Raw genomic sequence first — 14,749 nt, forward strand, 5'->3', positions numbered from 1 at the left:
ATGTACTAGCAGGCAATAGCCTTTAACGAATTATAGGTAACATGCATTTCAGTTATAAGATTTCGAAAAATAAACAAATAATAATTAGCCCAAGTGACAAATGTTTTTTAATGTCTTCTACTAAAGGTTTTCAAAAATGCCAACTTCTGATGCAATGCACAAATATGCACGATGTTGCATATTGCGAAATGCTCCCCGAACCATTTCTGGAGTCACCCGGCGACATGCTTCGATGATTCTTTGTCGTAAATCTTCAACGCTCGTCACAGGTGTTTGGTATACGTAAGTAGTATAGTACCGTCTTCCTGGATACGCGTGGGGCGCGCGTGCTTTCCCCCACAGCTGCGTGACGGGGGGGAATGAAGCGGGGAATCGCGTTGCCGACCCCCCTCGGGCGCGTGTCACGCGTGCACTCGTGCGTAACGAGCACAGGTGTTAATTAACCTGTCAATCAACCTGTTCAAGGTCAAAAGGGTGAATATTAATGAGCGTGGTATTGTTTAACTAGATGGATTACCGATAGGGGTCATTGACCTGTTAGATAGTATAGTAACATGTGTTTAGGATCAACAAGTAGTTAAACTTGTTTATTATATGTTTGAATATTAATTTTTGGCGGGAAAGTGTAAGCGTCGCGTGTATAAAAATCAACAAGTGGTTAAACTCTTTAGGTTTATTAATGTACACTTATGTTTGACATGATTTTGGCGGGGAAACGGGTATAGTTTGTACTCTATAGGTCTATTACATGTTTGTACCTTTATAATTAACCGTTAGGGGTAATTGACCTGGTAGCTATATGGTTGAACTGTTAAAGTTTTGGCGCGAATTTAACATGTGTTTCGGTTTGAAAAGCGCGGGAAATTGTAAGCCTCGATTAACCAGTTAAGGTTTATTAGGAATGGTACGTTTTAACCAATCTGTATGAAATTGGTTTATATGATACAACTAATGTGCTTATTAAGAAAGAGACAAAAATAAATATAAACAGTTTATTTAAATTAAAATTTTAAGGGCGCCACCTATAATTACATAAATTAGTTGCTAATATAATAAAACATGTTGAATATATTACCCCCTTCCACGATGATTTTGATCCCCGGCGCTAGAAAAAATTCATATTATAATTTCATACGTATTAAAATATATTTAACGAATTACCTTTCCTCAAGTCCAGTACTCGCATTTCCGCCGACAATGACGGGTTGATCAAAATCTCCCGATATGGAATTGTGGGGGAGTTCGAGGGCGTTGGGGAGTTCCCGGGTGTTGGTGGGTCCGAAGGCGTGGAGGGTGGTGGCAACGTGTCGGGTCCTTTTGTTAGAAATTTTATAAAAGTATAATAAAAAATAGAAAATAATTACTTCGAACTGGTCCTAGGTCGGCGTTTTCTCCTATAATTTAATAATTATCAATTACTTGTTACAGTATATTATCAAAAGTACATTACTTTCGCGTCCTCTCCCCTTCACTACTTTAATAAATTCTGCCGTAGTATTGGAGGCCCTAAAATTTGATTTTTTTTGAAAAGGTTCGTATTAAGACGTTTTACAACTTACATTGTAGTTCAGGAACGAAATGTGATAAAACATGAAAAAATCACGCCTTTTATACCCGGCAATCTTAACCTAAATATTTGATTTACTATTTCTATAGCTCGAGGTTAGGTTCGTGTATGGAATTTTTCTCGAGAAAACATTGATTTATTTAAAAAAAACCGTTGCGTTAATAGAGTACGTAAAAATTATTACAAAACCATTAGAAAATGGAGTTTCCTAACAATTTACCACATGTTGATATAAAAAAACCGTTACGAAAAATTACGAGTACCTAAAACCGTTATGAAAATTAGCATGTGTTATAGAAGTTCCTAAGCGTCCCGCTAGGGGGTTTTTGTTTATTACGAAAAATTACGCATGTATTAATAAAAAGCGTTAGATAAATTAGCATGTGCTATAGAAGTTCCTAAGCGTCCCGCTAGGGGGTTTTGCGACTATAAATAGAGGCACACGCTTTATTTGCATTTATTTCACAACTTGCATTCGACTTGAAGAAATTGTAAGTACATTTTAAAATTTGGGGAATTACCTTTTTTAAATGACCGTTTATTGTTAGGAAATTATTCTGGCACGATGGATTTTGACCGCAAAGTAATAGTTTATTAATTCAGTCTATTTTTTTACACCATTTAATTTAGTTTAATTTTTAGAACCAATCCGAAACACCCCCCTGCTCCCAGGTCAATAAGGTCCGTCGTCGATTAGATTTCGGAAATAAAGTAAATATTAAGAAAACTCGTTTCGAAGTAGACATCCCGAAGATTCAACCTGATATCATAGATTTAACATGCCACGAGGTACTCGATAGCCCTTCGAAACAATCGCCATTCAAACCAGTTGATGCGCCACCCAAAAGCACCCTATCCAAGCCAGGTCCATCTCAACCAGGTCCATCTCAAGCCGGTCCATCTCAAGCCGGTCCATCTAAGCCAGTAGACGACGGCTGGACGGATATAGTCGTAGAGTTTTCCCGCCATAAAAATTTCGGGATAAAAATTGCAAGTTTCAAAAATAACTTGTATTTAGACGTAAGACGTTACGTCAAAAATAGCGATCGGCCAACCGCGACGAAAGACGGCGTTTGCGTCAAACTAGATTCGGCGTATGAGTTTAAAGAGTATCTAGAACAGATAGTTTATGAAGAAGGTGATTTTCAACTAAGAAACGAGAAGGTTGAAATTCTAGCGGGTCGGCGAGGTGAAGTTCTAGTTTACAAGAACCGTGGACGTCACTACGAAAAACTATTAAACTTGCAGAATTCCGGCGAAGTTTACGACGTCGCGACAACGATTCAAACCGTATTAAATATTTACACAGGACTTTAAAAACACCATGGCCCTCGATCTTAGCACCCGTTTCAACCCTAAAAATTTTTACTCAATAGATAAAATCATTGCCAGTTCTTCTCGAAAGTATAGGTGTAAATCTATGCTATTCGAGTGTAATTTTAAAAATTTAGACCAATTAAACCACGCGGATATCAGTAACCAACTGACCCGTTTTTTCCAATCAATATTAGATAGAATTACGGCCGATAATTTAGGCTACACGCGCGTCAGGGTGGTGGTAATTTCCGATGAGCTGCAAGATCCGATAAATTTCCAATTAATGAATATTAATGAGTTGACAGCTGAGAGAATTTTAACGGGGATTGAAAAGGTAGCGCAGTCCGTTAAAACCATTTATCTCGATTCACCCCTCCGATTTGACCTAATATTTCTTCAAGATACCCCTATGAGAGGTCCCCCTCGCAGCGTTAGAACAAGAAGCTATGAATGTGTAGATCAGTATATCAACCAGGGTAACACATTTATCCCCATTAGAAATACGAACAATTTATGTTTTACGAGAGCCCTGGCGGTGGGAAGAGTTTTGGGCGACTATCAGCATTTAAAAAGTGTAGGACAGGGTGCTCGTTTTAACGAATACCAATTAAAGACAATTAGAAACGGGGAAAAACCCGAACAAGAAATTGAAGCTAAAAAATTACACGCCCTAGCGGGGGTTCCCGAAGGCCCCGTAGAAATAATTGATATTAACCGATTCCAAAATATATTACCCGACTACCAAATTATATTAATCTCGGCGGACGATAATTTCGATAAAGTGTTTATTGGGCCCTTCAAAGAAAAACAAATTTTCCTCTTAAAAATTAAAGACCACACCCACGTCGTACGATCTTATTCGGCCATGTTTGGGGCGCAATCTTTCTGTAAATATTGTGTTACCCTCTTACATAGTATGAAACAGAAAAAAAAGTCATGACTGCGGACCCAATCTTAAATGCCGCCGGTGTCACGGTCCGGAATTCCACCCTAGTTTAGCACAGGCTACCCGTTGTAATGACTGTAATAGGTATTTTGCCGGACCAAATTGTTTCTCCCAACACGTAGAACTAGGAACCTGTCAGGTTTAAAGGCGCTGTTTAAATTGTGGGAAAGACTATGAAGGTAATCATAATTGCGACAACAAATGCGCTTTTTGCAAAATTGAGCATCCCAAAAACGAGTGTCACGTCCGCCCATTAGAAATAAAATCAAATGAGAAACGGCTATGCTATTTTGAATTTGAGACAATAACGACTGACACTGCAATTAGACCAATTTTAATCATTTCCGCGATGCAAGAAGCGCCATTTTCGACCAATTATGATTACCGGAAATTTCACGGCTTTGATTGCGTTCAAAATTTCCTAGATTATTTATTAGCATGCCAGGTGACAGTTAATGGTCGGAAAAGAGATACGGTTACGAGGCCGGTCTTTGAAAACGTCATATTAATTAGCCATTTCGGGAGTGGTTTCGATACGTTGCTTATTCTTAACGGTCTATTAAAACGAAAAATAAAACCCGAGATAATTTATACCGGTTCCAAAGCCCTGGGTATGTTTCTCGCCCAATTTAAAATAGCTTTTATCGATAGTTTTATGTTCCTACCTACAGCCCTTCGAAATTTCTCGAAAACTTTTAAGATTGTCCAAAAGAAAGGTTATTTTTATTATTCATTCACTACGGAAGACAATTTAGATTATATCGGCGCCCTCCCCGAGAAAGAATATTTTGGTATCGACAAATGTACGGACGAGGAAATCGTAGAATTTAATCAATGTTACGATTCCCAACGTTACGTCGTTTTTGATCTAAATAAAGTTTTAACCGAATACGCGATCGATGACGTTAAACTTTTACAGAAAGGATTCGATAGTTTTAGAAATTTATTTTTAAAAACCGTGGATTTTGATTTGTTAGGGTCAAACGCCATAACGTTGCCGGGAGCCGTCACAAATTTATTCCTTAGTAGATTTGTCGAACCAAACACTATCGCGATAGTTCCGGGGACGGGTCATAGGAAACGGCATAGTGTCAAGGCCCTAAAATGGTTAGCTTATTTGAAAAAAAAACTCAACGTGAAATTTCAAACGGCGTGATCGCTAGGTGGCGAACATGTCATTTACCCCTATCGCTTAGACGGTTATTGTTCCTCGCCCGAAATAATTGCCGAATTTTACGGCTGCCATTACCATAAATGCCCACTACACACTGACCACCAGGCTTACGATAAACAGTTAAAAGATTATAATTTAAATATTTATCTCAAAACCCTCGACCGCGAAAATTTTTTAAAAAAGGAAAGACCTAATGCGCAGTTTATTAGTATATGGGAACACGAGTATGATGAGTTAGTAGAAGACCCAGCAATTGCGAGTTTTTGCGATTCCCTACCCTTTACCAAACCGATAGGAGCGAGAGACGCCATTCGTGGGGGGAGGGTCGAAAACTTTGTAATTTACGCCGAAGCCACTCCCGATCGACCAATCAAAGTCGTGGATTTTAATAGCATGTACCCATCTGTCCAGATGAGTTCCTATAAATAACCAAAATCGAGCCCCGAAATTATAACTTGTAACTTTAATTTTTCCGTTAACGCTTATTTTGGTCTGATTAAAGCTACGGTGCTGCCACCTACCAATTTAAACCTCCCGATCCTCTCAGCTAAAATTAATAGTAAAATTTATTATACTCTCTGCTACAAATGTGCAGCTGAACAATGTTTCGAATGTACCCATACTGATCGAGAGCGTAGCATAACCGACGTGTGGACGACCCCCGAGTTTTATCTAGCGATAGAGTACGGTTATAAAATTATTACAATTCACGAAGTACATCATTATCAAGAGACATTCGATAAAGATTGTCCGCTATTCGATGACTATATTCGGCTTTTTTACAAAATCAAAGTTCAAACTTCATCGTATCCAAAAGACATAATTATATTAGAACAAAAACTTAACTATTTACGAGACTTTAATGAAATTGATGGGTTAGATTTAAATTTAGAGGATATAACCGATAATCCGGCTTTAAAGGCTATTGGCAAACTTAGTCTAAACAGTCTGTGGGGCCAAAATTCCATTAATTTAAATCGAGGCCAAAGTGTTTTTATTAATTCTTATAAGGAATTAGTCGAAATTTTGGCCGATAAAACCAAAGAATTAACGGATTTTAAACTACTGGACGATGATATAGCCTTAGTCACCACTCGTTTTCGGGAAGACTACGTTCCAACTTATCGGAAAGGGTCACCAACGATAGGCGCGTTTGTAGCTAGTTACGGCCGTATTAAATTATACAAATTAATGGCTCAAATTGGTCCAAATTTAAATTACGTCGATACTGACTCTGCTTTACTTTATATGAGTAAAGATTTAAATATTCCGCTAGGGACTACCCTAGATACATTGGCTGACCAGTATCCTAATGAAAATATAAAAGCCGTTGTTTCCTTGGGATGTAAAGCCTATTCAATTTTATTCGAATCTGGAAAGATTGTCACTAAACTTAAGGGCATTACATTGACTAAAAAAAATCAGTCAATTGTCAACTTTGAAGCTTTGAAGGACCTCGCTACACGCAACCAACAATTGAAATACAGCGTCGAAGTCACATTTAACGTGAAACGTTTAAAAACGGGGCAGCTATTCCAAAAACCTGCTGAAAAACTCGTTGGATTTACGTCTAACAAGCGAATCTTCAAGAGCGACGGTACCAGTATTCCCTTCGGCTACAAAAATGTCAGTAACACGGCTCAAGTTTAAATCACCGACCACGTTCCTCATCAGTGGACCGAGTCGATGCGGAAAAACAGTTTGGACTTTTCGGCTTTTAAAAAATCGACACACGCTGTTCGAGAAACCTCCCGAGCGAATCATTTATTGTTATAATATTTGGTCGGAAAAATTCAATGAGCTTAAAAAAATTATACCTGATATCGAGTTTCATCAGGGTTTATTAAGTGAGAAACCGGAAGAAATATTTGATAGTTCTATAAATAACTTGCTCGTTCTCGACGATCTCTCTCAAAGTTGTTTAAATAACGCGTACGTTTCGGAATTATTTCGTGTTGGTAGTCACCACTTAAATTTAACTATATTATTCTTAACCCAAAATGTTTTTGGTCAAGGTCGAGCGGCTCGCGATATTAGCTTGAACTCATCGTACATTGTTCTATTTAAGAGTCCGCGTGATCCTAGTCAGATTAAATGTCTCAGTCGACAAGTATTTCCTAATAATCCAAATTTTCTAAGTACTGTGTACAATAATGTAACTGCTTCCCGACCCTATTCTAATATTGTTTTAGATTTAAATCAAGAAACACCAGAACATTTCAAAGTGCGAACAAATTGCTTATTTGAAGAGTGCCCAATAATAACTTTTCTAGAGTAATGGTGACGGGTTTAAAAATAATGTTTAAAAAAAATTATTCTGTTAAATATATTCTATAAAAAATATGTGAAAATGTTTTCATTGTATAAATTCTTTGTGGTTTTTGAATAAATTTGAATGTATTTATAAAATTGTTTCATTACGTAAGATGACTTGGCCATGAGCGATACGGGAACATAAACCTTATTTAACGCTCATTAAAAAAGCTTCCCCCAGTCAGCGCAAATTTTTAATTAAAAACGCTAGTCCCGAACAATTAAACTCTATTTCTAATATTTGTCTTAATATTACCCGGGGGGGCGCTATCTGTAGGCGCAAATAGGAAAAAAATATTACAGCGCTATAAAGCGTGCATCAGAAAACTTGCTCGTAAAAATTTAACCGACTTAAACCGTCGAAAAATTCTAATATCTCAGCGAGGCGGATTCTGGGGTGCATTTCTCGGTTCATTAATTCCCGTGGTTCTTAACCGTATTATTAATCGATGAAAAAATTCGTTTTAGTCCCCGCTGATAGCTATTTTAGCGATACGGCCAAATTAATAGACATTATTCAAAATCAAATGAAAAGTATCATAAATAAACCGATTAAAGTAGGGAGTGAGGAGGATACGTTACGAGAGTATTTAACTATGCTTCAAAGGTACTTTAAAATTAAAGAATTTCACGGAGTCCCCGCCGTTCGTTTAGAGCCCCCACCGATGCCTCCTCCATCGAATACGTTAGCTCCTCTTCTCGCACCGGCGCAGATTATACGGCCCGTGGCCCCTCTTCTCGCACCGGCGCAGATGATACGACCCGTAGCTACACCAACAAATTCTCCGAGAAATGTCTCTCGCGGTTCCCCCGTTTCACCCAGTACTACGTTGATTTCTCCCGATCCGATTCCCGTTTATCTACACGCGGAACCGAGACCCCCTCTTCGACCTACTCCCCCAGTCCCGGTGTTTCTACCGGATCATTTGATAGCGGAGTCAACACCGAATATTCCCGAAGCCGTCCACGAAGCACTCAGCCGCGAGTTTGATCCTCTTTCAAGTAGTACACCACGCCGTTCCGAAAGTACCAGTAACATAAGAAACCTCTTCAATACGTCTGAAGGCGCGACGTGTACTACACGAGACAGCGACGCAACGTACAGGCCATCGGCTGAAAGCGTGGAGAATTTATCGGAGGCTGTGTCTCTACCATTTTCGGATAAAGATTTACAAACGAATGAAAAGCACGTGAAGAGGAGACTAAATGTTCGCAAACCTTATCCGACACCTAAAAACAGACGCCGCGCATTAAGCCCTCTTAAAAAATGGAAAAATTGATACAATAAAAAATGTATTGATTACAATATTTATTTTCGTGATTCATTAAATGGAGACACATATTCCATAACGAGATTATGTCATTGATATATAGAGTATCATTATACATATCTAATATTTCTCTATAAGTATACCCCGAACATTTACATACGATATAAAATAAACAATGCGCACCGCATGTTTCCGAGTCAATCGGTTGGATAATATTTTTATTATATACCCACTTTTTAGCTAAATGACCCAAGTTAAAATTGTACATAACAGGTGAATTTCCAAACGAACAGAAAAATTCTCCCTTTCCCGATTCAATAAACACAGCGACCCAATGAGAACCTGGTTCCGTCGAATCGTCCGTATTTATAATAAAACAATACGTTTTCTGTTTCGGCGGTTTTTTAGGAATCGCGTCTTTGGAAAATGTACCAATATAAAATGGGCGCGTTCTATAATCACATTTAAAAAATTCATCAAGCTGATTAGTATTCATGATAGAATCTTTTGTAGTTCTTCGGTATAGAATGAACCCAAGATGACTTGTTTATTTTGATCTTGTATGACGTAAACAGGACGAGGTCTATTAATCACTCTCTTAATAGTAAACACTTCCTTCGACCAGTATCCCTTGTAGCCTTTAGTAAACGCTTTCGGGGCTTTTGTTAATCGAACACGTTCACCGACTTTGAATTTGGCTTTTTCCCTAATTAATTTTTTACCGTAAAGATTTTTCCAAACTAAATGCTCATTATCAACCGTTACTTCACACGGTTTGAACCCGGTCGACCTGTGTACACTGTTATTATACGATCTAACAATTTTCGGTAAATCCTTAATGAAATTTGGTTTCTTAGTTTTAGTAATTAAACGATATATTTTGTTCTCGAGAGTTCTATTGGTGCGTTCTACGATTCCGCATTTTATGTCCCCGTAACTTACAAAATGTTTTATATCGTTTTTTTTTAAATAATCCTGTACGGTCTTATTAAGAAATTCCTTCCCTTGATCCATATTAATTTTCATGGGTTTATTAACTTTGTGAATTTTTTTTAGCGCCTGTAGAACGTCTTTCCCGCTTTTTGTTTTCAAAGGTAACGGTGATAAAAAGCGCGATAAAACGTCAATGTTAACTAAAATATAATTATAATCCGGTTTCAACTCGTCCAAAACTATTAAATCCATTTGATGAATTTCATTCAGTGACGTCACGTATGTTGGTGTACGAGCAAATTTAAGCTTTCGGTCTCTATGTAACGTTTAGGGGTCTTGCGTTAACAACCATTTTTTAATTTTGGTCTTTGGAATTAAGGGCAAACTTTTTTCTAATCGCTTGACACCGCCTAATCCCCCTGGATTTTCAGTATCGTAATAGACTTTCTCTATGGTTTTATTCATGGACGCGCGCTTTGACCTTTTAACTTGTAATAAAAATTAAACAAACCATATTCTTAAATTTATACCATTTATTAAAACAAAAATTCTGTAATAATTTCATTTACATCGTGAACCATTGCATGAAATAAATTATGTATGTTTAAAGAACAATGTGGGTAGTTTTCGTTAAAATTATTTAGTGTCTTTTGATAATTGACCAGAGGAAGTGCTCTTTTCACATTAGCCTCAAGCCTTTCAGACCAATGCGAAGCTACGGGAAGGCACGTAATGTCATGAGCCAATTGAAAGTGACAAGCTGTATTTTCACAGGATCCCGTTAACGACATTAGAATCTCGGTTAATTCGTCTATAATACATTTCTTCATACACTGGTAACAGTTTTTTCTCTCCTGAATTTCCGTATTAAGACTTAAACGAATAATTTTTAACCGCTCCCAGCTTGTTTTACACATTGCAAAACCGTTTGAAGTCGAGTACAAGACATTATACTTGTCATTAGCTCCGCGGACGTGCGAACGCAAATCAATAAATTTACCTCTTTGACATATAAATCCTTCGAGTTTTACGTAATCGGTTAGCCAACTATGAAATCGGGTTGGGGGTTTTGTCAAGTCAAAGAATGTGTCAATTTCATCGGAAAATGTCCATAAGTTTTCCCAAACGTTAAGATTAAATGAAACGTATTTTCTATGCCCTTGGCGTTTAATTTTAAGATCGGTACCCGGAATGTCATTTGAAAGAAAAATTTCCAGTTTATCGGAGAGATAATGAGAGCGTGACATGGTTGAACGATTGCAAGCGAGGAACTGTTAAACGGCTTAAGGTAAAGTGCTTTAAATGGGTTTTATTCGGCGTTATAAATTACTTTGCGATCGCGTGTTATCAAAATCTCATTATCGAATTCAAAATACATTATACATGTCACATTATGGGTTAATGCGTTTTTAAATTGCACATCGAGTCGTAAACTACCGTCCTTTCTAAGAGACATATAATCCCCACTAGCGTTGTTGTCGCTTGTTAGATCGAACAGATACATGTTATACCCGTATTTAAAATTTTTAAAACTCATGAAATTACCACGGTCGGCCCCATCGATCGCCATCGCGGAAAATAGACTCTGATAAGGTAAACAATAATTCCCTTCGTCGTAGTCCATTTGGAACCCATCGGGAGGATAACGATCAGGACCCACCGAGAGGGACAAATCGGTCACGTTTAAATGTTCAAATTGTAAACTATTACTATTCAATGACCCGATAAACGCATCTTCCTTGACAAAAACCACAATAGCTCGTTTCGGTAATCTACCTAAAATGATGTTATCGCGGTTTATACTCGTTAGGCCTCTCGCTACGCTAAAATTTTTAACAATCGTTTGCGTTAAGGGATAGATAGCTGGAATATCTGATTCTAGCATTTTTGCATGCGCCAATACGATTGAAGGATTAACTTTAACTTTTGTCACGTACAAGTACGCTTGGTCTATAACTAATTTATAATCCTTGCCAGCTTCCATAGACATGACGGTAGTTAGGCGCGGGCTTCTAACTAAACGAAATCGTACCGGAACTTGGTTTAACACAAACTTGTTAATTTTACACACATCAACAGACAAAGGCCCCATTATTTCAAAGGATTGCGATTCTTTTGATCTTGAGCCTCGCTTCAGGGCCCCGTTGGACTCTGACTTGAACGTATCTAACCACATTTCCGTTGGTTTGGTCGTTGAGTCCATATAAAAGAGGCTATTTTGGAGTTGCGAATTTTTTGCATCTTCTCCATAGTTGACTAATTTTTCAATGTATGAACTGTAAGCGTAGCAGTTGTTCGCGGACTGGGTAGAAGTATCCCCGAGATAACAATCGCATTGACTAAAAAGCGACCCTATTAGATTATTCGTTGGTGCCACTTTTGTTTCAACGGCGGGGACATTCGATCCATCGTTATGTAAAAGTCTCAGTTTCAATTTTAACATAGTTTTTGATAAATCCATATATAAATCTTCCGACGCGGGAATAAAAAATTCCAGAGGGCCATTGTCCGATAAATTGTTTGTTGGTAAATATCTTATTTCCGTTGTGGTAATTACATTAGTATTGACCAATGGGCGTTGAAAAATATCCAGCTGACTTAGCATTCCCTCGTAAACCGCCATTATTATCCTAAAAAGTCAAGTTTGGTTCTTTTTGTAACTCTCCGTTTGGACACTTTTTTCGTTTCCTAATGGGGCCCGTTCGTCGTTTACGGCAGCCGTTGCCAGACTGATTTCTCGTTAATCGATCAGCCGCTTTATGTAATAAATTGCTACCGGCGATTCTTAAATTGTTCTTTAACGTTTCTTTAGGGTCATGTCCTTGTTTTAAATCTTGCCACCATCTCTTGCCTACTCCAAAAGCCTCATTGGTCACGGGTTTGATAATGGGTGTTATATATTTTATCAGCTTTTTAAAAATTCCGCCCACGCCTCTTCCCCGTTGATAAACAGGTCCGGCAAAAAATGGTCCGCCACCATATTGTTCGCGGTAATATTTGAAATAACTTTCACTGTCGGCCATTTCGTCTCAAATGAAGTCTAACGGCACTTTTACCATTTATAAAGGCTATTGTTTCGCCAAAATCCGTTTTCATGTCAATGTCAACTATTTCTGTATTATTTGTTCTCAAAGGATAGTAATCAATTTTGTCAAAAATAATAGATTTTTCAAACGGTTTATCATTTCCAGCTAGCGGTATTATTTTCATCAAAGGAGCAAACGTATCGCTTACATATTGAGGGTATATTAAATTTGAATATATATAGTGTTCTGGCTCCCATTGATAAATCAGCAGCGTAGAGACTATCTGTATTGGCCAAGAGTTCACTAAAGCGCGTAAAGCCTAACATTTCACCGAGACCTTTCTCAGATGAATGAAATATAATTGCAAATCCTGCCGCGGCTCCAATGTGAACGGATCCATTATGGTTAATGGTTAATTTAAATTTATCCCTTATTTCCTCATCCAAGGTTAACATCATTGCGTCTAAAATGTCTTGGACACTCGAGTAAGCACCAGTCGGTATTTGATAATCAATTCGAGTTTCGACTCTAAACGCGGCGTCTTGTACATTATCACTTCTAATTTCAATATAATTAAAGTTATTTAACGACAAGGACTTTATATAACCAGCAAAAGGTTTCGTACAAAAATATGACCCAATATGAAATCCGTCTTTCCGATATGGATTTATGTTAGGTTCAAAATCGAGAAGCTCTTTAATTGGTCCATTGGGAATTCTAATATGGTAGTTATTGGTGGTTATCAAATTCCAACAGAGCCCGTTTGGTTTAATTTCATTATCAAGCCCGAATTCTTTTAAACTTTCATTAAGCGCTGCAATAAGTTTTCGCACGACACTATATCGAAGGATATTTCCATTCTGGTCTTTCTCCGCTTCAATTTTACCCACTTTCACTTATATTTTAAAGTATGTAAACGGTTGCACGTTTTTAACGGTTGTCGTGGAAACTGCTAAAAATGACCGGTTTTTTTCTGTAATATTTTCCCATGTTGGCGGAAATATAATTTCGCTAATTCCAACTTCAAAATTTGAAGGTACATTTAAAGGTCGTCCTAAATTTACTTTATAAGTAGACGCTGTATTTGCCGGGTATAAATCGCTCGAAGCGTTACTCGGTAATGTTAAAAATAGATCGTCCATTGCAAAAATAATATGGCCACTAGCCTGAACCACCACGTAAACTTTAATAAGATACGATATTAACAACTGGTTATATACTATGACATTCCTTTCTAATTTATAGGGCTATTCACCTCTAGTTATCGATAACCTGATTCTGATTTCCAGTTTTTCCTGGATTTACTGATATAAAAGGACGGGATTTTTTCCAGGTTAATGTTTCTGATAAAAAGTCTGACGTTCCTTATGAAAAATCAACAATATACTAGTAGCTGGGATCCCTCTCGACATGGTAATATACTTATAATAGCATTCAAATTATTTTAAAATATTCCACCAAAAATGTGTGTAAAGCTAGTCTTAAAACAACTTAATGTTTCCCCGACATACGTTCTAAAACGCCTCACTTGGTGGCGCTGGAGAAACTTTTTGACGGGGCCTCGTACCCAGTTTAACCCCCCGACCTCCCATAAATCTTTCTATCATACACCTTATTTAAATAGAATAATACAATATATATATATATATATATATATATATATATATATATATATATATATATATATATATATACGACCCAAAACAAAATACTAGCTCAAAATTATAGTTTTTTACCTTGTCAAATGACAATGATGAGTCCGTTACTGTTCGTTGCGCTTTACCAATGGCCGTTAGTAATGGCGTACATCCTAGAACGTTAAAATATTTTAAAAAATGTTCATTTATAAGACTAAAAGTTTACCTGGAAAGTATGCGGCCAATATAATTCCTAGAAATCTAAAAAAAAATGTTAAAAGTTACGCGGTTAGATACTTAGCACAATTTAGTTCCCATTAGCAATAACTAGAGTGCCCTAAATCCTATTTAAAACGATCAAAACTTTAAACATTATCTTAACAATACTCCTGGCTTAACCAGAGTTGCCAGAATATTTTTTTTGGATCTCGCACAAACCACCTAGAAAACGAGCCCAAATTCCCGCACAAGCCAAAATCCCAAAATAGCCCAAATTCTCGCCCATGAACGGGTTTTAGGGGGAAAAATTCGACAGTTGAGCTACGTTGTAACCTGTAGCACGGCT

General features: G+C 37.4%; 1 long non-coding RNA gene across 1 annotated transcript; it reads right to left on the reverse strand.

The window, feature by feature from the left end:
• Positions 1–978: 978 nt before the first annotated feature.
• LOC149963343 (uncharacterized) lies at positions 979–14,507 on the reverse strand. The gene is made up of 4 exons (XR_016480222.1): positions 14,411–14,507; positions 14,284–14,357; positions 1,162–1,314; positions 979–1,105 (listed from the first exon to the last, which is right to left on the reverse strand). It is a non-coding gene; the product is annotated as an uncharacterized LOC149963343 (long non-coding RNA).
• Positions 14,508–14,749: the final 242 nt, after the last annotated feature.

This window comes from Leiobunum rupestre, chromosome 1 (genome assembly GCF_980474605.1).
Source record: "Leiobunum rupestre chromosome 1, qqLeiRupe1.1.hap1, whole genome shotgun sequence".
Classification (NCBI taxonomy): Eukaryota; Metazoa; Arthropoda; class Arachnida; order Opiliones; family Sclerosomatidae; genus Leiobunum; species Leiobunum rupestre.